This window comes from Pan paniscus, chromosome 6, assembly GCF_029289425.2.
Source record: "Pan paniscus chromosome 6, NHGRI_mPanPan1-v2.0_pri, whole genome shotgun sequence".
Classification (NCBI taxonomy): Eukaryota; Metazoa; Chordata; class Mammalia; order Primates; family Hominidae; genus Pan; species Pan paniscus.
In genome coordinates, this window is record NC_073255.2 from 42264358 (window position 1) to 42288265 (window position 23908).

Sequence of the window (23908 nt, forward strand, 5' to 3'; positions counted from 1 at the left end):
GAAGGATGAGGAATGGAACTAGAGGGAAGAGGGACATAGAAGATATTCAGGGCATCCCTAAGGGGGCTTCAGACTACAATTACCTGGTGCAGAGTCTTTGTATAAATAGAGATTTTAGGAAATTACTCCAGAATCAGAATTTCTAGTGATGAGATCCCAGATTCTAGTTTTTGCAAGCTGCTGAGATGATTCTGAATGCAGCTGACTGACCTACAGATTTGTGTTTGGGATCCATCAATCACACCTAGCACCCTCCCTCCACATTTATAAATAGCTGAGAAAAATTTGGCATTGACGGAGAGCACAGACAACAGTTAGCTTCAGCCCCAAAAACAGGGCTCTGGCCTATTGATTCCAAATTCAATGTCTGGACCACCAGTCCCCGAAGAGCTCCACCAGGAACATCATTTTCCATGAAGCACATTTTTGGCCAACAGGACACAGGCCTCTTCTGCCATCCCCACCTGGGTTTCTGCCTGCATGAGAGTATCAGCCACGCGTTACAGCTGTGCCCACTGCGACCTCATCTTCCCCTGCAGAGGGCAAAGGCACTCCACATGTATCGTCATTTCCTGGCCTCAAGTGCTCAAAGAATGAGTTAATGAATGAAGTCCACAAATAGGGCTCACAAAAGGCACTCCTCAGAGGGTATGGGAAGTATAAAAATGGTCGCTTCTCCCAGACAGACCTTATTTTCTCCGAACCGACCAAAAACCAAAATCCAGAAATCAAACTGCGATACTGGAAAACACAGCAAACTTGAAATTTAAGTCTTAATGCAAACAACAGAAAATGCTGTGAAATTTCTTTGCATCTCTGAGCTCACCGGTGTCTCCTAATTCCATCCCTTTCAACCCGCGATGGCCTCTGGCCACAGAATTTTGGAGAAGAGGTTCAAAACTCATACATACTCTCACATCTACTGTATGCCGGCCGAGGCCAAAGAACTCTGCTGTTCGTTGATTATATTTTTTCATTTTATCTTGACAACCACACACTGGCATCATTTCCATCTATACAACAGGAAACAGAAGCTATGAGAACTTAATAAATTTCCCCTAAGTCACAGAGCAAGTGGGTGGTGATTAATTTCAACCTGGATCTGTGTAGGTCTGGATCCCACAAGGCAGCTCAGGGAAGAGTCTAAGGGAACAAATCGGACCAAGCCTCGCAACAGGCACAGAGCCTGATTGAGCACTTTCTAGTGTGGCATAGTTACCTTAATGGACAGCAAGGTCAACACAGCAATCAGAACAGTCTACCTTAGCCAGGTGCAGTGGCTCCTTCCAGTAATTCCAGTGCTTTGGGAGGCCAAAGCAGGAGGTTAACTTGAAGCCAGGAGTTTGAGACCAGCATGGGCAACATAGCAAAACCCCATCTCTACAGAAAATAAAAAGATTAGCCGGGCATGGTGGTGCATGTCTATAGTCCTAGTTACTCAGGAGGCTGAGGTGAGAGGATGGCCTGAGCCCAGGAGTTCAAGGCTGCAGTGAGTTATGACTATGCCACTGTACTCCAGCCTGGGTGACAGAGCAAGACCCTGTCTCTAAAATAAAAAAAAATTAATTTAAAAAAGAATAGTCTAACTTGCACAGGGCTATACTATTGGCTAGATGATCATAGTGTTTCTAAAAGTGGGAATAGATGAGAAGCCTACTAAATTTCTACTTGATGTGTATAAGTGGAAAAGTTCTAGGTCAAGTGAACAAAAGTCTAATTTGAATCATAATAATAGTCAGGGTCCCTCAACCAATCCTCAGACTTGAGAGTCAGTTTATAGTGAGTTTACACTGGCTCAACTAGAATGAAAGGAAGGCTGGGTCACTTTGAAATAGGACCCTGGTACACTGCCAGAAATGTATTCTGTTAATCTTTCTCCCAGCCTTCCCCAAGAAGACCTATGTACAACCTTTTACCAGGGTAACTGTGCACTGGGGAAAAAGGAATAATGAGATGTTTTGGGAACTAATGGACAATGGCTCTGAACTAACACTAATTTCAGAATACTCAAAACATCACTGTGGCCTCAGTTAGTAGGGACTTATGGAGGCCAGGTGATCTATGAAGTTTGTTTTTTGTTTGTTTGTTTGTTTGTTTTTTGTTTTTTGACATGGAGTTTCGCTCTTGTTGCCCAGGCTGGAGTGCAATGGTGCGATCTCAGCTCACCACAGCCTCTGTCTCTCAGCCTCAAGCAATTCTCCTGCCTCAGCCTCCCGAGTATCTGGGATTACAGGCATATGCCACCACGCCTGGCTAATTTTGTATTTTTAGTAGAGAAGGGATTTCTCCATGTTGGTCAGGCTGGTCTCGAACTCTTGACCTCAGGTGATTCACCCACCTTGGCCTCCCAAAGTGTTGGGATTACAGGTGTGAGCCACCGCACCTGGCCTGATCTATGAAGTTTTAGTTCAGGTCCACCTCACAGTGGACCCAGTGGGTCCCACACCTCAGCCTATGGACATTTCTTAAGTTCTGGAATGAATAATTGGAATAGGTATGCTCAGCAACTGCCAAGTTCTCCACACTGGGGAAGCAAGGAGTTGTTTGGTTATTGTACTTGTACTGAGGGAGAAAGGGGATGTGAAAGGTCTGAGAATGTGGTTCCAAAGGCCTGAATATGCTCCATTTCCAGAGTAAACTGAGAACACTTAAGTTGGGGTTTTACCATGTGTGTGCTACTTGGCTTATAAGAAATGGGCTCAGCTCTGCACTTGAACATCAGGATAAATTGTTCCAGAGATGAAGAGCCAAGACACTATCAAGTTTCAATTGCTAGCTGAAACCCCTGATAACTGCTAGAAAAATAATATGCAATTATAGTCTAGAAACGTATATTATCAAGGCCACGGTGCTCTCAGAATGTAATAAATGAAATGTGGGTAACCACACATGTGGTAAAAATCCCAACCCCCAATGTGTATCACAGATGCCTCGTCACCCACAGGCACTGGGGAGGGAGGGAGGAAAAAACAGACGCTTCAAATTCAACACTGGCTGAACCATGGATGAAGGGACAAAAAGCCAAGAAACGTTTTCTATGTTCTTTCCAGTTATGGTCTTCAAATGTCTATGCCCTGTAGGCTCTTGGGTGACTAGTAGAGAATTATAAGTAGACAAGCAAGTAAGAATACTTCTGCAGAGAGTAATGCAATGACAAAATGTTGATTTCTTCTTCTGTAATGTTCGTTATATCTAGAGTGGATTTTGGCACAGTGGAATGACACTAAGGCAGTAACTGTTGCCTCCTAGGGTTAGGGCATTGCATGGCCGTGTGCCTCTCCAACACCCAGAGGCTCCTCAACAAGTGACCTTGGGTCTTCAGCAAAATTGAGGACAGCAAGAGTTACATGCCAGGCATCCCTAAATAGAATATCCCCAGGGCCCTTACTCAAAGACGAAGGAATCATTTTAAAGGACTGTTAAAAGGACACAGTGCTCACATACACGGAAAATAGTGCTTCTGTCTGCAGACACATACTGAGTACTTCTTATGGGCTCAGCCTGGGAACACCTGCCGTGAGCCCTCCAGGCTACTAAGAGAGAAGGACATGAAACAGAGTGTGAAAGCACAATCAATGCCAGCAGAGGGAAGCACTTCATGTGTCCAAGGAGCAAATGCTAGAAGTCACGGAAGGTTCTCAGAGGAGGTGACCATCCACACATATCATATGGTCCAGGCACTTCACTCACAAAGGAAGCCAGAGGCCTCTATCTCCCGGCCCACCAAACTGCCAGACACCTCTGGCATGACTTCTCTTTTGCTTGGTGTTTCCCCTTAATATTCACTTCAACCCGATTTCACCTGATTAGGAATTCTGGGGTCTTATGCTCACTTGCAAGGGAAGAAACATGAGCCCACCTTATCCCTCACTGCTGGCTTCTGAGCAGTACTTGAACACGGGCCCCAGGGAGCAGGGTGCCTCAAGGAAAGCCCCCCAAAAACGAATTCTCCTGGTGTCTCTGAGTCTTTATGTCCCTGAAAACAATTCCCTATTTTGGCAGTCATGAACTAGTTTCTCCCCTGTACATGCCCTGTCTCCTGCTGCAGGGGGCAAAATAAGTAAAATCTACAGAGGGGCTTCTCATCTCCCCTCCTCATCAGGCCAGGCTAACCCACCCACTCAGAACCCCTGCCTGTCCCCGAACCTCATCTGGGACTTATGGAACAAGATTTTTATTAAACGGTGACAAAGATGAAAAGTAAAATATCAGAGACACACAGAGAGTGAGCCACAGATCTGAGAAAACAGCTGCATATGAAAGGATTAGAAAATAAATGAAAAAAGTAACTCAAAGGATTTAGAATCCATTTTGGGTGCACTGAAAGAAAATCCCCCCAGTACTGGGAGAACAGATCCAGGTTCAAACCTGGGCGATAAGGAGGTTCCATCCTCTTCTGGTTGCCTGATTAGGTGGTACCTTGAGGTTTATAATTTTTTTTAGTCACCACTTTGTAGGATGATGCTTCTTGAAAGAAAAGAAAAGTGAAGTCTGGGACCACGTGCACTGGGATCACCTGAGAGGCTGCTAAAAATGCTGTTTCCTGGGTCCCCAGTGATTCTTAAGCATTCTGAAGTCTGAGAACCACAGAACTAGGTACTTCATCATTCCTAAGTGGTTGCATTACCCCATGCTAAATCACTCCTTTAAATTGCTGTTTAAAATTTAAAGAAGACACCAGTGGCTAAATTGATTCTTTTAGAAATGGTTAGATTCTAACAGAAGTGATTGTACAGTCACATTGTGACCAATTTTAAATGATGTAAAATTTACAGGTTGAAGCCAGAAGGATCTTTTCAAAGCATAAATCAGATCACGTCACTCCCTTGGGTAAAACTCTTCAGTCACTTCCCTTTGCCCTTTTGATAAAAGCTCAGCCCCATGATCCCAATCAGGCCTCCTCTCCAGTCTAATCCACGCTGGAGTGCTCCCTGCCTCAGGCACTCTGCTCCCCAGTTCCTGCAACATCCAAGGTCAGCCTTTTACACAGCCTTCATGTGCTAGTTGTCTGCACCCAGTAAAATTCTTTCACCCTCCTCCCTGACCTCCCTGACTACATTAATCTCCCTGTTGTAGGCGCCCTGAGCATCAGTAACTCCCCCTTCAACAGCCCTTAGCAGAGTTTAAACATCACACTTATTTGTGTGATCCTTTGATCAATGCATACTTCCTCCTCTAATGTATAAGCAGCCCAGCCCATGAAATCAACAGGCCTATTTTTCTCTCGGAAGGAGGCTCACCATTGTTTATGGATCACCTAGTACACCACGTGGTACACAGCAGGCGCTCAATCAATATTTGTGAATTAACAAATGAATATTTCCGTTTGGTCCAAGTGCCGAGGTGTTTACAACTAATTGATCTTAACCATTTACAGATTTCTTTGTTCCTTCTCCACTCCCACTACTTCACTTGACTAGCCTTGAAAAAGAAAAAGAAGAAAAATAAAGAGTATTTCCAAATCAAATGCTGGAACAAATTCAGGCACACAGTAGCAATTAAGAATTTAAAATACTCCTATCCCTTTCCTGAAAGTGAAAGGCAGCAGTCTCTCCCCAGCCAAGGACTAAAGTCCTAGGGTGGTTTCCGCCCCCTGCATATGATCCAATACTCTTCAAAGCACTTATCACTTCTAATGGATGGACCAAACTATTCCTAATACAACTTCTGGATTTCGAAAGGGTGAAACTCAACATTAAAACTACTGTTATGCCATTTCTCTGTGCCTTGCTTTGATCTAGTCATAAAAAATTGTCTTAAAGATATATGTTGAGATAAAAACAAATCTGAGAATTTTCACAACTTCTTGTATTTTCAGACACCCTCATCTGCCTGTCTTATCATTCCCAGGTCCAGACGCCGAGTCTCAGACTGTTTCATTACACACTTGCACATGCTAGAATGGTTAGCAACACATTTGAAAAGATTCAACATGGCCCTAAACCAGTTGACAATAATTATATGACAACGCTTATGACTGGAAGGATGTCTCACTGGGTATTTAAAGGAATCTCTATTACGCGCTCTTCTCTCTACCATCCTCAGCCACAGCTGGGGTAATGGTTTGCTGCCCCGACGGTGCTCTTTTACACACTCCTGAGGCAGCAAATCATTCGCCATCCTTCACCAAGTAGCTCAACTCAACACAATGATCCAGTGTAGCAGGTTCAACTGAGGCAAAAGTGATGAAAACTTGGCAGCAGGGGTATGTACCATATGGTATGCTGCAGAAAAGAGGGTATGGTTTTGAGTCTATGTGAAGTTGGGCAGCCAGCTTCCCTGACACCTGAATTCCCTCATCTGTAAAATGGGTACATGTTTGAAATCACTTTTAAGCTGCTAGATATTTTGGTAAGAACATAACTCTCCAGTGAGTTACTGTAGATCTGTATTTCATTACCTAAGTCTTCTTATGGGTCTTTAAACATATATTTACCATTGGATTCTATTTCAAGGTACACACCAATCCTGATATATAGAAAAGAGGCATTGCTACACAGTGGACACTGTAGTTGCTGAATAACCCATGTTTACCACTCTCCTAGGTAAAATAAAGTGACCAGAAATTTTTCACACTGAAGACTGTATATTTGTCAGGTCCAATGAAGATATGCATACAGCCATTAGACAAGTGATTTTCATGACTATAGTAGTGGAAGCCAAGGTGGAGACCAAAAGTTATCACTTTCAAAGCACTAATTTGGAGAAGCAGTTTCTGTTTGGCACATGGCTCTCTGACACCCATACTTCTATCCAGGGCATTTTAGTGTCTAGATGAAGGTTTCTCTCTTTTCAACCCACTCCTTAAAAGCTGTTACTAAGTGACTGTTTAATGGGTACATGAGCTACTGCTTAATGAGCTGGTGTGCCTGTAAGCTAGTTGCTGCCTTCCTGAAGAAGCATTAAGTAGAAAAAGCACCCAAACAAACCGGCCACATCCAGAGAGAGCGATTGGAAATGGAAGCAGGTGGCTTCCACTTAGGTGTCCATAAAATGAATTGTCCAACCCACGGCACTTGGAAAGTGAAAGCTGGTGTAATTGAACGTGCTGGGACAATGGGGCCACACTGGGTCTGTACACTTGGGACTACAGACATTCTTCTTTTATTTTTCTATTTTTATTCCCAGGATAATTTCTAATCTGGTTGACAGCTTGATCATCTGGCTCAGATTAAAGAAGAAAATTTAACAATTTACAACCACCCACCTGCCAATGAACATTTCAACAGTCCCCTACTTGGTGGAAGGTTCCAAACGATTGAAAAAGGGACATTTCCAAAGCATGAATGGACCCATTGAAGCTCCTTTATATGCAACATAATCATATGAAACCCAGTTCAACTGAATGAAATTCCTGACAATTGCTCCTTCACTGTTACTCCAATGACATGGGGTTTCTCCCAGGGCCCCTGTGCACACTCGGACAAATGCAAACAACCTCAAAAGCTGGAATCAAGAAAAGGGAAAGAGCTCCAATGGAGCCATCTCCATTCTCTCCCCTCAAAGTAAAAAAAAATTAATAATACAATAAAACAGTAAAATCTCAGGTTAGTTCAAATGGAACTGGGGATACACATTAGAAGAGCTTTCATTTGAGGACCCTAAATTGCTAACTTCAGTCATTACATCAGTTATTTTAATTCACAGTCAATCATAACTCATCCCCGCCTGTATTTTAACAGTTGGTACTTCTCCTGTACTGGTTTAAGTTTCATTTTTAATTAACAAATAGTAATCATTCATATTTATGAGGTACAATTGGATGTATTGATACATGTATACCTAAGGAATGATCAAATCAGGCTAATGAACGTATCTATCACTTCAAATATTTAGCATTCCTTTGTGGTGGGAACATTTAAAATCCCCTCTTTTAGCTGTTTTGAAATGTACAATATATAATTGTTAACTATTGCCACGATGCTGTGTAATAAAATCACCAGAACTTATTCCTCCTGTCTGACTGAAACTTTCTATCTGGGTTTGACCAACATCTCTTTCCCTGCCAACCCCACCTTTCCTCTTGTTTTCTTGAAGAAAAGACATATAAAGCAAACTAATTCTAGTCAAGACTTTAGGAGCAGTTACCTAGGTCACTTGAAGAAAATTAAATACAAAATGCATGTCTTTTTATGATTTTAGCAAGATAGTTTAATAAAGAACCTGAATAGAAACTACTGAATCGGGCCGGGCGCGGTGGCTCATGCCTGTAATCCCAGCACTTTGGGAGGCCGAGGCAGGAGGATCACGAGGTCAGGAGATCGAGACCATCCTGGCTAACACAGTGAAATCCTGTATCTACTAAAAATACAAAAAAAAATTAGCCGGGCATGGTGGCGGGAGCCTGTAGTCCCAGCTACTTCGGAGGCTGGGGCAGGAGAATGGCGTGAACCCGGGAGGCGGAGACTGCAGTGAGCCGAGATCGCGCCACTGCACTCCAGCCTGAGCGACAGAACGAGACTCTGTCTCAAAAAAAAAAAGAAACTACTGAATCAGTGATAATAACCTCAATAATAATAGCAAATCCAACCCAACGCTTTTAGGGTACTCTACTTTACAGTCATGATTGCATTTAATCATTTCAGCTACTCGAAGAGGTGGGGACTTATATTACCTACACTTGAAAGATGTGAAAACTGAGGCTAAGGAAGATCACTAACTTACCTGAAGTCACCCATCTGCTGTACTCAACAGGAGATCTGAACCCTCCATTAACAAGTATGTGCTTATGGCAGTTTAAACCTCAAAGACTCCTTCTCCTTTTTCCCAAATCCAATCACTTAGCAAATCATTTAATTTTGTCATCAATATCTACAGGCAAACACGGTGAGTGCTGGCCTCCCCTCCTTTACCTCTGCTCAGACTCTGGCTGGCACCCGCTGCGGGGCTCAGGCTGGAAGGTGGGGGCTGGACAACCTGTATCCTAGTTGCATTGGCACAGCAAGCACACTGCTTTGTTTATTTATTCATCTGACCAAGACCATGTATTTATTTGAGCAGGCCTAGCAGGAGCTCCCATCTTTCCTCTGCCCCTCCCTCCAGCTGTACCATCTAATCTATCCTCCAGGTTGCTCTCACTGGAATGCACTGCATCTTTTCCTTGCCTAAAAGCCTTTGGCTTTCCTTTCTGCTCAATCCAAATGCCCAGCTCCTGGGATTGCTGACATAAAGCCCCTTCCAGACTGTCCTCCATCACCCTGATTGCTATATTCCCTGGACGTATCATATTCTTTCTTTTAATACTCAGCTTTCCAGATCTTTCTCAAAAGTCACCTCATTTGTGAACACCTACCTCTGTGATCTGCAATCACGGTAAACATACCTTTAGCATACTGTTATGACTGTCTCTAAACAGATTTGCCTGTTACAGCCCTCCCTGCCCCTTCTCCACATATGGAGTGCCCAGGCTACAGCATACAAATTACAAGCAAAGTGGCTGTTGACTGACTTGAATGACTGAATGAAGCATTATGATCAGGGCTATAAGCCCAGCAATAGTTTAGCTTGAAAATATTTATATACGTTTTAAGGATAAGCTCAACATCTGTTCTTAAAATATACTACAATTAATAAATAAAGCTTTACTGTGCTTCTCTCATATAAACCCAAGCAAATGTTTCTCAAAAACCTTCAGTTGGAGAATGGACAGTAATTGAGAAAGTAGTTCTAATGAGTCAAAGTCACTTCCTGGCAGTGGAGTAAGCCTAGAGATGATGGAAACACATTCATTCCTTGACAAAATGTTTAATTTCATGTGATTTGTGCTGACTTACTATAAAAGTGACAGCACTGGAGAAAACAGGATTTAGCAGCTGATATAATTGTTTCTTTGCTTCTAAAGGCCTTTCATTATTAGAGCTGCATGGGTGTGTGTGTGTGTTTGTGTCTTTCTCTCACACACACATATATGTACAAAGCACTTATTATTTAATATATCAAAGAATCGGTCCCACTCCCCCAAACCAAAATTTCTGAGTAGTGGTCACTTCCCAGAGTGGCCCACAATTGGAATAACTGAGGCACAAGTCCACTATAAAAAAATCTAGGGGCCAGGCACAGTGGCTCACGTCTGTAATCACAACACTTTGGGAGGCCAAGGCAGGCGGATCACAAGGTCAGGAGTTTGAGACCAGCCTGGTCATATTGGTGAAACCTTGTCTCCACTACAAATACAAAAATTAGCCAGGTGTGATGGCAGGCACCTGTAGTCCCAGTTACTGGGGAGGCTGAGGCAGAAAAATCACTTGAACCCAGGAGGCAGAGGTTACAGTGAGCCACGATCGTGCCACTGCACTCCAGCCTGGGCAACAGAGCAAGACTCTAGCTCAAAAAAAAAAAAAGAAAAGAAAAGAAAAGAAAAAGAAAGAAAAAACAAAGAGGCTGGGTGTGGTGGCTCACACCTGTAATCCCAGCATTTTGGGAGGCTGAGGCGGGTGGATCACGAGGTCAGGAGTTTGAGACAAGCCTGACCAACATGGTGAAACCCCGTCTCTAATGAAAATACAAAAATTAGCCAGGCATGGTGGTGGGCACCTGTAATCTCAGTTACTCAGGAGGCTGAGGCAGGAGAATCGCTTGAATTCGGTTGGCAGAGGTTGCAGTGAGCCAAGATCGCGCCACTACACTCCAGCCTGGGTGACAGAGTGAGACTCCATCTCAAAAAAAAAAAAAAATCTAGGAAACTGTGGGGTGGGGAGAGTTGGAGGGGTGGACGGGAGTCAAATAAAAACCAGCCTTACTGAGTGTTATTGGAATTCACTCCTCACTTGACCAAAAATGAGCAATCTGACCAAACTCCTCCACTAGCTCTACCTCCCAAGCCACATGCTTTCTGAGGGCCAAGGGTAAAGCCAGCTGTGGTTACGCATTTGGGCTAAAGAGACCAAAAACAGAAAAAAAAATTATTTTGAAATGGATTACTCTTCAAAATTAAGGGTAATTGTGTGTAGCAGCCTGGAAAATACAGCTCATCCAGCTCTGCCACTGAACCCCACAGCACAAAACTCTGGCGTTCTAAATGCAATTCTGAACTGAAAAAAAAAAAAAAAGACACAAAGGGCGGAAGGAAGGGTGGAGGGTTGCTATAGGGCTGGTGAATTTTAAGAAGGCGGCTGCCTAGGGGAGTCATAGCTAGTCTATAACCCAGCAATATTTCTACGGCACTTAAGCCACTCGATGGTGTTCTGGACTACGACAGCAGCCAAGCAGAGAAGGTAAATAAAAGGCTGACAGATAATTACATAAGAAAGTTAACGTGGCAAGATTAGGACAGAAATCTAATAGACAAAGTGGGAAAGGACTTCGCATAAAGCAGTACCTTGAAGCCTTCTCCCTGACCTGCTACAATGTCCTGGTCACACTAATGGAATATCAATAACCATTACTATCCAACTAGTCAAGGTGGATTTGACAAGCAAAGGAGGAGGCACTGAACTCACTTAACTCATTCCCACACAGACATTTCCTTTGTCTTGTGACAAAGACCTCCGAACAAGCCAAGCTGAGCTTTGCTACCCACCTTCCTCATTTCATTTATCTTATTGCCATTATGTAAAGGTTACAGTTAAGGCAGTAACCAGTGGTCAGAATTCAAAACGTTGTTAAGAAACTGAGATAAAAACTCACTAGTTACAGTGTTTTTCAGCCACAGGTACTAGGAAGAAACATGCATGGAAAGGAAACTTGAAAAACATTTGGATTAGAGAAACAACTGCAGTATAAGAGAGAAGAGAGCTAGAAAGGAAACTTGGAGAGCTGGAAGAAAGAAATGAACATAAAGGGTGAGCCCTCTCATTTATTAATACACCACCTTAGACTCTAAGGAATAACCAGTAAGTAGAAAACTAGGACACTTATAACTGCTGTTGAAAGTCTAGACTATCTGATAACACACAACTGGTCTCACTAACACAGGAAGACAAAGCAGCAGTTCTCAGCTTGGGGACAGGAAAATTGATAGGAGAATCTGCAATACCTGGAGACATCTGGGGTTGTCACAAACGAGTAATGTACTGGCATTAGTGAACAGAGGCCAGGGAAGGCAGTAAACATTCGACAGTACACAGGACAGCCCTTACAACAAAGGATTATCCAGCCCAAAATGTCAATAGCACTGAGGCTGACACTGCCTGAAATAATGGGTCAGTAAAATGGCCAACAGCCTACAAGTAGAAAAAGAACCGTACAAGTAGCCTCAGCATTGCCCAAAGGAGAAACCATCATGGTCAAAGGACTCCAGTCTCTGGTTTTCTTAGTTGGTATGAATCTATCAACAAGAGAATTAGCAAAAGTTATGAGGAGCTGGAAAACACTGTCAAGTATATTCCCCTTCCAACTGGTTCCTTCCCAGGTGGTTCCATGCTTTTGCCTTCACCATGACTCATCCACAGAGGAAAAATGTTGGCTAAAGAATAGACGCCCATTCTTCTTGGCAAATACTGTTCTCATTTTTATTAATAAATTGCATTCTGGCTCATATGCTTCAATATCATGAGGTTGGCTGATGGACATACTGCGCCTGAGAGAAGAATCCATTGACTCTCAAAACTAAGGCCAACTTTAGAATGAGATACCCAAAGAGAGGGATTGACTCTGAAGAACTAGGACTCAGTGGCAGCAGAGACATCCCTGGATACCATGGCAACCCAGGGCACATCCGTCTGCAGGACATACAGGAGTGAAGAGCCTCTCTGGACAGCACTGCAGCATAGCTCCACATGGCATCCTGGCCTCAGAGGCTGGCAAGTCCAGGGAACCAACAAAAGAAGGAACTAACCAGTGCAGATATCATGGTGCAGGAGAAAGAAACAACACAGTAAAACGAGTCAGAAAAGTTGGGTTTAAGGCTCAGATGCACTCTCTAAGTATGCTTGTGACATTTCATTCCTCCAAGCCACATCTGCAAAATGGGATAACAATACTATTCTGATTGTTCTCCATCATTTCCAAAACAGCATCCCCAGAGGAAGGGTGTGTCAGGCCACAGAGAAAAATGTCACATTGATCCTATGACTCCACCTCCACTGAGAGAATGCTTTATAGGGCTTACCTGATTTTCATTCCCTCAAACCACCGTTCCCTATCCAGAGTACAACCCACTGAACACATCTCAGTCCTTAGTCCAGCAAGTTGTGCCTTTCCAGTGTTTTCTACTGAGGAAAGTTTTGTTTTCTACCTTAACTGTTAGAACTAAAACAGTCAAAACTGTAGCCTCAATTCCTAAAATTGAAGTTCCAATAATAATTCTGTTCAGATTCTGGAAATCAGTGTTTGTGGGGGCCCGGAACACTGAGAATCGTCTCCTTCTATTTATACATGTGACTAATTTCTCGACTCAGCACTATGCCAGTTTGTTACTGTAGTTAATTCTGTTTGATGAGCTAGCATTCCTTCTCCCACACGTATTCCTATCTGATACTTAACTGTTCACCCCACCTTAGGCCAATGACCAAATTCTGCTCGTACCGTACCTGCACTTATATTGTAACAGGTTAGAAAATACAGCACTAAGACACAAGTAGTTAATGTAATCAGGAATCATGATATGGCTTTGCAGGCTTTAGTTCTGGCTAATATAGATAAGTTCCAATTGTTAACACTCAAACAACCCAACTTATCCAGGGAAATAAGCATTGCAACCAGTGTGTGCATTGTACATGCAGGCTGGCTTTGCTGAACCTAAAAATGCTGTGCTGGCATACTGGAAGGCTTTCACGGCCACACACATGGTCCTGGGAGCCACACCCTGTGGAATGACTGGCCTTCATGATCCTTTTATTATGGACAGTGCAGAAGTTCTCAGAGTCTTTTTTTAAAGAGATGGGGTCTTTTTCTGTCACCCAACCTGGAGCACCGTGGTGGGATCACAGCTCACTGCAGCCTCAGACTCCTGGACTCAAGCCATTCTCTTGCCTCAGCCTACCAAGTAGCTGGGACTACAGGTGCATGCCATCATACCCAGCTAATTTTTTAACTTTTTGAGAGATGTGGTCTCGCTATGTTGCCCAGGCTGAGTTGTCAGCCTTTGACTTTCTTCTTTGGATAGCCAATCCAAGCCCAGGTCAGCTAAAATGCTTCATCTAATCATGCATCCCAGCAGTGTGGCTGCCTCCAGAAGAGATTACAACTGTCTTTGTAATTACAATCATTCATGTGGGGAACACTAGATGTAAAATATGAAAGGAGAAGTTGAGCAGAGTAAATTTCCAAAGACCTCAAAAGTTCTAAACTAAAACTTGGTGAGAAAAGGGGATAGTCTGTCGATTTTATTCTAAGTGAGGTTAAAGAGTTATTGCAAAGGGAGCTACTGCCTTTCTGCATCACTAAAGTGAAAAGCATGTCACTTGAGTTTCTAGTTCCTCCAAGATGGCAGCATGAGGGCCTAGCGCACTGGCAAGTTCTACAAATAGTGGCATTTTTTTTTTTGAGATGGAGTCTTGCTCTGTCGCCCAGGCTGGAGTGCAGTGGCGCAATCTCAGCTCACTGTAAGCTCTGCCTCCCGGGTTCACTCAATTCTCCTACCTCAGCCTCCAGAGCAGCTGGGACTACAGGCGCCCACTACCACGCCCGGCTAATTTTTTTGTATTTTCAATAGAGACGGGGTTTCACCGCGTTAGCCAGGATGGTCTGGATCTCCTGACCTCGCGATCCACCCGCCTCGGACTCCCAAAGTGCTGGGATTAGAGGCGTGAGCCACCGCGCCCGGCCAATAGTAGCATTTTGAAAAGTTAAGTCAATAGCCGACAGAACTGCATCTGGTTCAACATTTGGAAATAGCATCTCCTGCAGGGGGTTAAACCAACAGTATTTTGTTAAAAGGAGATAGCTAAGTATTTCTTATAGCCCTCTAGAACGTCGTCATCAGAATCCCTGGCAAGTTGGTTAAAAATGTAGTTTTCCCCAGAAGTATTGAAACAGGCTTTTTAAAATCGTTACCTACATTGAGCAGTACTTTGACATTAAGACTGGGTGTCTGTTTTATGAAATGCTGTTTTCCACACCACTCTTCTCTTTCACGTTTTAAACTGCTGGTCTTGGCCTACTAAAGTGATATCATGATCCGCTCATGGGTTACAGCCGTAAGCTTAAAAAGCACTTCTCTGGTTGACTAGAAGGAACCAGAACTAAAGTTGCACAATTAGTAGCAAACACTCCAGGCTTTGTGATGCAGAGAGGGTTTCTTAATCCACCACGTTTTCCAGATTCAACAGAATGTCTTATAAACCAAACTATCTACTTGGACGGTTTCAGGCACCAAAAAGTGGTTACAAGCTTGAGTTACAAACCTTAATGGTAACCACTGTCTTAGATCTGGAAGGGAAATGTTACCTCCATAGGAATGATCACCTTTAACCCTTGAGCATTAGGCAACCTGATGAAGTAAGCACAGTGTGTGATCAGGTGAGCTCCTTGCCTCACCCTCAGCCACATCCTCCAGCAAAGGCTTCAAAGCCCTTTCCCCACCCGCCCCACCCACTCACACCAAACACCCAAAGGGGTTAAATTACTTTGAAACACTCAAGAGTTAGCTTCTTTTCAATATAGTAATTTAGTAAATGTTCAAGACTTAGCTGCACCTGCAGAACACCTTAATGTTTTCTCACTTTTATTTTTCTTCTCCTAGGCATTTCTCATCTCCCCTGCATCTGCCACACAGCCTCCCTTACAGCCTCCTGTCTTCACTTCCATATTGTAGGAGAGCAGAATGGGACACAGTAGATGCCTCTGATTTCAATCCCCTTACAATCATGCCCTTCCTCCTAGGCTAAAGCAACACAGACTTCTTTAAAAGACCTTCTCCAAGGAGAGTGATGAAACACCAGATCTGGAATGGTTATGTGTCATTAAGTGTACTGGTTATCTAATCTCCCAAGGAATCACCTCTCTGTTCCTTTCTTCAGGCAGAAAAAGGGAGGAGTCTACTCAAGGCAGAACAGAGTCTAAAAGAAGAGTGGCCTGGCATGGGGGAAAGGACAGCGAAAAAAGCAAAAGCCCATTACCTGGGCTTCTCACTTGCACTAATGCTGCAACATTTTCCTGGTATATTTCCCTGGTGGATCTCTCCCAGTATAGCCACCTCTCATTTAGTCAGTCAACAAACACTTATTGAGCACCGACGTCATGCTAAGAATCCATCCAGGTTCTGGAGCTGTAAACAAGACAAGGTAGTCACTACCCTCATGGAACTTCTGCTCTAACAGGGAGAGAGACAATACTCAAAATACACCAATGACTGTATAATGCCAGGGAGTAAAAGGTACTAAGACAAAAAACTGAGTAACGTAAGAGGCCCAGGGAGTGTCTGGCTGCTATTTTATATGGGGTAGCCAGGGAAGGCCCCCTATAAGCTGACAACTGGACAGAGACCTGAAAGAAGCAGGGGAAGTGAGTCATCTGGACATGTGGGAGAAAAGCTCCTCCTGTAATATCATGGGCAAAGGCCCTAGGGAGAGAACTCAGTGAAAAAGAAGAATGTAAGACGGTGAGGGTGCCTGCAGTTACCAAGGACGGTAAGCATGACCATCACTACAACTGCCCATCTTCTTGCCCAATGACTGCTCCAGGCCCTGAGTTTCCCCAGACTCCCATCCGGGTCTGCCTCCCAGCCTGCCCCTCCCTGATACCTACCATACTTCTTGTTCTCCAGTTCAGTACCCTCCTGACACAACCCCTCCCCAAGAGTCCCAGCAGTCCAGGTCATTTTCTCAAAATTTACCAACCTAATAAAAACAAACAAAACAGAGTAGAAAAAAGGCAGCATGCACATTTAACCACAGCCTTCCAGAGATAGGAAATGTACAATAATAAAGAGTAAAGCTTCAAAAGGTCAGCTATAAGAAAAATTAAAAATATGTGATGTGCCTGCAGGGGATCTGGCCTCCTAACTTACCATTATTTTCCCCCAGATCTGTAAATTATGGGACATTAATGCTTGAAACAACCTTGGAAAGTAGGCATGGAGGTGAGATAATATGAGAACCCTGGCCAGAGGAGACCCCAATAACAGCTGCTGCCGGTTTTTGCAATCTCAAAGTGATTCTGAGAAGGATTATATCCCTCTATGTCCCAAAGTTGCTCGCAGGGTTTTGGTGTGTAAATACAGGTCATTAATTACTTTTATAGAAGCAAAAGAGAAACACTCAGATATTCTTCCATAGCTTCATCCCCAAGTCACTGGCAGCGCCCAACAGGAAGCCTCCGCTTCTGGAGGCCTCAACCCGTCTTAGATTATCTGAAATCTTAACCATAACGAATTAGGCCCGAATCATTCAAGGCCAGCGGTGTTGGGAAGCCCATGATCCAGCGCGAGGGGCATCCCAAATATATTCACTGAGTCTCGGGAGCCGTCCAGGGACTCTCAGAGCTGGGTCACTACCTGGGACCAAGCCTGAGGCTGGTCCTTTAGGTCAAGGCAGGTCCCGACCCGCCTCCAACTTCAAATGGCCCCCTAGGCGGGAGAGGGTCACTGGGCGGGGAGTTCCTGGCTGTGCGGTCACACACACACACACCGACTCACACACACACCCACAACACCCCCCACACACACACACTCACACACACACCGACGACACACCACACACACATACGCGCGCGCGCACACACCACACACACACACACACACACACACACACACACACACACACACGCCGCCTCGCGCGCGCTCGCGGCACAGCACCGACTTCCCAACCCCAAACACACGCGCGCACCCCCGGGACAGCTGAGTTCTGTATTTCCTCTTCCTCAAAGCGACTCCGGCGATCGCAGTCGCCACTCTCCGCTCCGATTCCCGGGCCCCCTGGCATGCCGCCGCCCCCTTCTCTGAAGGCGCGCCCGGTGCGTCCCCTCTCCGAAGCCGAGATTTCCACGAAGCTCCACAAAGCCCCCCGCCGCCTCTCTCGGTCTCGGCGGAGACCCCGGTGTGTCCCCGGGAGGAGAGTATTTACTAACCAGAGCCTCAGGGGCTCCCGGCTGCCCAGACCGCCCTCTCCGGCCCTCCTGGCCCCCATTCCTCTGGCCCATCACCGCCCCCTCCCACGAGCGCGCTCGCCGGGGGATTCCCTCCCATCCCCGAGTGCAGGAGAAGACGCCGAGTCTGAGCCGCAGCCGCTTCTCTGGCTCTATAGGAATCTTGACTCCAAGATCCCAGCCCCACATCCCCCGTCCCCAATAACCCCGCGCCAGCGTCGCAACCCTCTCGCGCGCCCCCCTCCCGCAGACCCTGGTCGAAACGTCTCGGCGGGCTCCCGGGCCCCGGGCCCTGCGCTTCATCCGCGGGCGCCGCACCTCCAGCGCCCCCTCCCTCCGCTCCCACTCCCACTCCCGCCATCCCCGGAGCTCAGACTTCCCCAATTGCAGAGCGCCCCGACGCGCCCGCAGCCCTCACCCTGCCGAGCGCGGCGGCCACCCCCGCCCGAGCCGCGGCGCCCCCAGGGAGGAAACAAAAGTGTCTCCGCGGCGCTCGGAGTCCCCCGGAGCAGGACGCCTCCTCCCGGCCCCAGTCCCGGCCCCCTCCCCTGCCGCGCCGAGGTCAGCGAGTCGGGGCGCGGCGCCAGCCCAGGAAACTTTACGAACCTGCTTGGGGTCGCAGGACAGCAGCGGCAAGGGTTCCCGGCGATCAGAGCTCCGGCGACCCGCCACCATTGAAGGGGAACTGGAGGCTCTGTCGCCCAGCGTGGGGCCGCGGCGGCGTGGGTGGCTCTGCCTCTATCCGGTGCCCATCCTCGCCCGCTCCCGCTCGCCCCAGCACACGCACTTACACTCTGGGTCGGCCGGCTGCTGCACCGCCGGCTGCCGCTGCTCTCACTTCCTCTTCCTTCCTCCTGCTGGCCAGAGACACATTTTGCATCTGCAAGGCATCCGGAGATCAGCCGCGAACTCTCCTCCCGAGCGGACGCTGCGGAGTTGCAGCCGCCGCCCCCGGCACCTGCGCCAGGACACTCGTGGTCTGCGCGTTCGCCTTGCGCCCGCACCCTGCCTGGTCCCTGCCCACTGCACTTTGCCTAGGGGGATGCCCACGACTTTTTGAAGTCCCCCTACTTAAAAGACAGAAATGTCAAACACCATGCATGCCTCAGATCTGCTATAAATAATATGTGTGCAGAGCATGACTTCGATGAGCTCACACATGGCGTTTGGAGGCACTAATTAACTCCGTCACCCTCATAGCGCCACCTCCGGGAGGCCAAAAGCGAGTAGCATCTTTTCACATCCTTTTTTAATTTTTGGCAACCGGTTCCGGATATTAAGGGGAAACTTCGGTGGGCTGTTTGAACGCTACTTTAAGACGTGTTTGTTTTGACGCTGTGCCTCTACCCTTGGACAGAGTGGCAAAAAAAAAACAAACAAAAAAAAAAAAAAACGTTTCCTCCCTCTCCGTCGACATCTATGTATTTACTAACCCTGCAATTGAAACTACAAGATGTATTTCTAACCAATTAAGCCAGGGACCTCCTAATTTTACATAACTTTGCATAAGGCAAGACGTTCCACCCATAATTTGATATTTAGAATAAATTACTTAACTCATGCAACCTACTTAAATCATTTTCAAAGCAGAAATCAAAAACGTTAACTCCCAGCCTAGCTGGCAGGAGGGAAGAGGGTTGCAGGCGAACCACCTGTCCTCCCCCAGTTCAGAAATACCTACATTGGCTCTACCGGAAAAGTCAAAGGCAGTTCGGCATTTTCTTCTAATTGGCAAAGGAAATAAGTTGGGGGCAGGGAGGCATCAGAATCAAGGTGGAAAACTACGCTCCCTTTTAAGATCTTCCCCCTCAAGAGCCACAGGCAACTGTTGAGCACTTGAAATGTGGCTATCCCTGAGATGTTCTGTAAGTGTAAAACAGACATACAATTCAGTATTTTTAAAATGAATGTAAACTAACTTGTTAAGTATTTTTATGTTGATTACATTATTGCAATACATGAGAATAGTTTGATGTAGTAAGTCAGTTGGATTCGTCATGTGTTGGGTTAAGATATAAGCATATATAAGATTAATTTCACCAGTTTCTTTTTACATTTTCTGATGTGGCTACTAGAAAATGTAAGGCTACACATAGGCTCTCATTAGTGGCTCACCTTATACTTTTAATGAACAGCTCTGATCTAACTCCTTATTATACGCATGACTCTGGGAGGCAGTATTAGTATCAAGAGTGCCTGGGTCCAGATGGTTATAAGCCAGTAACTAAAGCAGGGTGACTGCAGGAAAGCAACTTAACTTCTGTATTTCCTCATCTATAAAACAGTAATGATATAATAACAAAAGTCAATAGCACCAACTATTAAATGAAGTAATTTAATAAGTAGTCAGTAAATGGAGCCTTTACTAACGATGCTCTGAGACGCTTGTAGTGATAAGTATGAATTTGATCTACAACCTTGTAGCTAAGGCATATAAAGACCTTAACTTTAGTGCATGCGTGGTGAGCACTCAGTAAACATTAGCTGTCATAATTGTTCCCTCCTTGCACAGCAATTATGCAAATCCACTCCCCTGTAACCTTTGGTCCCGGGTCTTCACATCTTTCCTCCATGAAGTAGTCTTTCAGATCTTTGAAGTTAGCCCTCAAATTTTACCTAAACACTCTCTTTTGAGGATTAACCATCCTCAATTATTCTGACTCTTCTTCATGTGACATGGCTTCAAGTCTCTCTCATTTGAGCCATCTTCTCCCAGAAGAATATCTGTCTCTGCCCTTTAAAAAAAAAAAAGAAAAAAGAAAAAAAGAAAAAAAAGTAGTTGTCTTATAGATTAATTACGTAATTAACCATTAGCAAACACAATACAGCCTGAGATCTTCTCTCTCTCTCTCTTTTTTTTTTTTTTTTTTTCCTCAAATACATCTCAGTGTTGATAGGAGTGCAAGGGGAAGACTGGAAATTCTTTACAGTGTTACGGTTAGGCCATGTGCGGGAACATGGAGTTGATCTTTGGAACCAAAGTTCCTGATCCACTTTCTCTAAGTCCCTTAGGATTTAATTCAGGCATCCAGTGTCTCCCCATATCCATGGATTACATTAAAATATTAAGATGCCACATGACATCCCACTAAGGAGCTCCCTCTGCTAGGCTGGGAGAATAGCATTCTTTGGTTCACTGGTTATTAATAAACTGCTTAACAGTGCAATTGCCAAACTTCAATTTTCTCTTCTATTCATAAAGACATCTTAGAAGTATTATCAAGTGTCTTAGAGGAACCCGCCTTCTCCCTCAGCTCTGCTGGTGGTCAGCAATAGATGCAATAGAGTGGAATATGTGGTGTTGTCATGTATGTGGGCTCCATCTTTGGACCTGGTTGTTGTGTATAAATCCCACCATTACCATTTACTGGCTGCATTACTCTTAACTCATGAGATTGAAACCATGTCTGCCAGATACGGTTAAGTGAAGATTAAATGAGTTAATTCATGAAAAATTCTTAACAGGGCCTGACACATAGAAACACTCATTGAATGTTAGCTATTATTATCTACAATAGTTCTTCAATGGACAAGTCATATTAACAGACTCAAAAAATAAAAGAGCAACATCCACTCCCTCTTTTCACATGTCAGTCTCCACCCATAATGGTGAGAAAGATCTGTTGCCACTGTCCCTTCTCAGCTCCTGGTCACAGCTTGGGCCATTCAATCATTAGGTCATGCTTTAGCAGTGAGGACGGCCATTTTATAGCAAGGAACAGAATCCAAGTGCATCCCTTCACTTGCACTTCTGGTAAGCCCACCTGGGCAGAGCCTAGACCTTTGTGCAGACAGGCCAGCCTCATCCACATCTCAAGTGGTTAGGGAGACTGATTCAGGATCTCCTCTGTAGAACCATCTGTCTTAGTTTCAGGATAAGTAGAGGAAAAGAGAGCAGGGTAGGGACAGATGGCTGGAAAATCAAAATCACTTAAGCCTCAAGTCTAAGCTTCATTCCCCCACCGTGTTTCTATAAGAAAGCTTTGAATTGTTAATGGACAGAGAGGTATTTGGGGCAGTTTCTCATAATTAAATACTTTGATCTTGTGTTTCCCATGTCTTTATCTTTCCTTGTGTGTACAAAATTCCAAACTAGGAGGATTGAGATCCTATCAAAATGTCACCATGCAAAGTGTCACCATGAAACCCCAAACTGCAATAATGGCCTGTTGTATTTTTAATCAATGATGACTCACATTGATCAACTCCTTCCTAAGTGCTCATAAATATTAATTTCTAATTTAATTTTTAAACTTATTGGATTCTAAATGGATCCTGTGCATTTAATAATACATTCAGTAATTTGCTTCAAATTTCTGCTCCAAATCAGCACTAAATTCCTTGATCTACAGTTTGACAAATCTATTCCCTTTTCTTGTGTTAGAATCAGGCTCATGCTGGTTTGCCTCCAGTCTTCAAACAGCTCTGGGGGCATAGAGAGTTGCCTCAGCTCCAGGAAGCCGCTACACCAGGGATAATGAGATCTGGGCAGCAGGCAGACACCTGCAATTTAGAGCCACTAGGGTCAGCCCTGGAACAAGCAGAATGACACGGAGGGCTGCTGTGAGAGGGCATTCCTTCACTTGATCGTTCATTAATTCAACGTGCACTGAATGCCTTAAATGTGAGTTTAAAAGGGAGGAAGGGAGAGTACAATCACGAACAAGACAAACATGGCTTGCCCCCTTTTGGCACTCCCATTCTAGCTCAGAAGACAGATTTTAAATGGCCATAAAAACAAGTGAGGAGTATAATATTAGGAGAAGGACAGAAGATTGCAGGACTATGTGGAGACAGGGATGCTAACATCATCTGTAAGTCAGGAAAAGCCTCCTGGGGAAGTTCTGTTGATTTGAGACCTGAAGGGTGAGTGAGGAGGTGTTATCCAGGACAAAAAGACAAAAGGAAGTAGGTTGGTAATGAGGAAGGATTCTAAGCAAAAACAGTTAACTTTGTATGAAGGTTCACATCAAGCTTGTCCAACCCACGGCCCACAGTCCGCATGTGGCCCAGGACGACTTTGAATGCAGTCCAACACAAAATTGTGAACTTTCTTAAAACATTATGAGTTTTTTTGTGATTTTTTTTTAGCTCATCATTAGTGCTAGTGTATTTTATGTGTGGCCCAAGACAATTCTTCTTCTTCCAATGTGGCCCAGGGAAGCCAAACAATTGGACACCCCAGGAGAAATCATAGTGTGGGAGGAAGCTTAAAAAGTCTATTTGGCCAAAGTCTGAGAGTATCAAAATTAAATCTAAAAGCAATGGGCAAAAGCCAAAATTTGGAAGCCCTTGAGAGTCATATCACAGAATTTGGATGTATTAAGGATGATAGAAAGGCCTAATAAGTTTTGGATTTGGTTTGTTTTCCACTGAAATGTTTTAAGCAACTGATTGTTGTGGTCAGTTGTTGTTTTAAAGGTCATCCTACTAAATAGTGAATGAATTAGTGGGGAGACAAAAATGCACGTGGGAAGAATAATGTCTTAGTCTGCTCATTCTGCCATAACAGAATTCCATGGACTGGCTGGCTTAAAGAACAGAAATTTATTTTCTCACTTCTGAAGGCTGGAAGTCTGAGGTCAGAGTGCTGACATGGTTGGCTTCTGGTGAGGGCTCACTTCCTGGCCCACAGACTGCTGCCTCCTTACTATGTCCTTACATGGCAGAAAGAGCAAGAGAAAGCTCTCGGGTATCTCTTCTTACAAGGGCACTAACCCCAGCAGGAGGTCACCACCCTCAAGGCCTCATCTCAACCTAATTACTTCTCAAAGCCCCATCTCCATATACCATCACATTTGTGGTGAGGGCTTCAACATACGAATTTTGGGGGAGAACAAGCATTCAATTCATAACCAACAGATATGGAATTATTGCATTGAGGTCAGAGATGATGGGAGCCTAAGTCATGCATTAATGGAGAAGCTGAGGAGAACTAGAGAAA

At 44.8% G+C, this 23908-nt stretch overlaps 1 protein-coding gene across 5 annotated transcripts in view; it reads right to left on the reverse strand.

Annotated features, from left to right (window-relative positions):
- The window catches only part of ELMO1 (engulfment and cell motility 1), a 591689-nt gene extending 572192 nt beyond the window's left edge, over nucleotides 1–19497 (reverse strand). The window contains exon 1 of one of the 5 annotated variants that reach the window (XR_008626205.2): nucleotides 18756–19497. The gene's annotated coding sequence lies outside the window, so the exon portion shown is untranslated. Of the gene's footprint in view, nucleotides 1–18570 lie in introns of all 5 variants that reach the window. The other 4 variants (XM_003814972.4, XM_034963945.2, XM_014345639.4 and 1 more) reach the window with 4 other exon arrangements.
- Between the last annotated feature and the right edge of the window lie 4411 nt (nucleotides 19498–23908).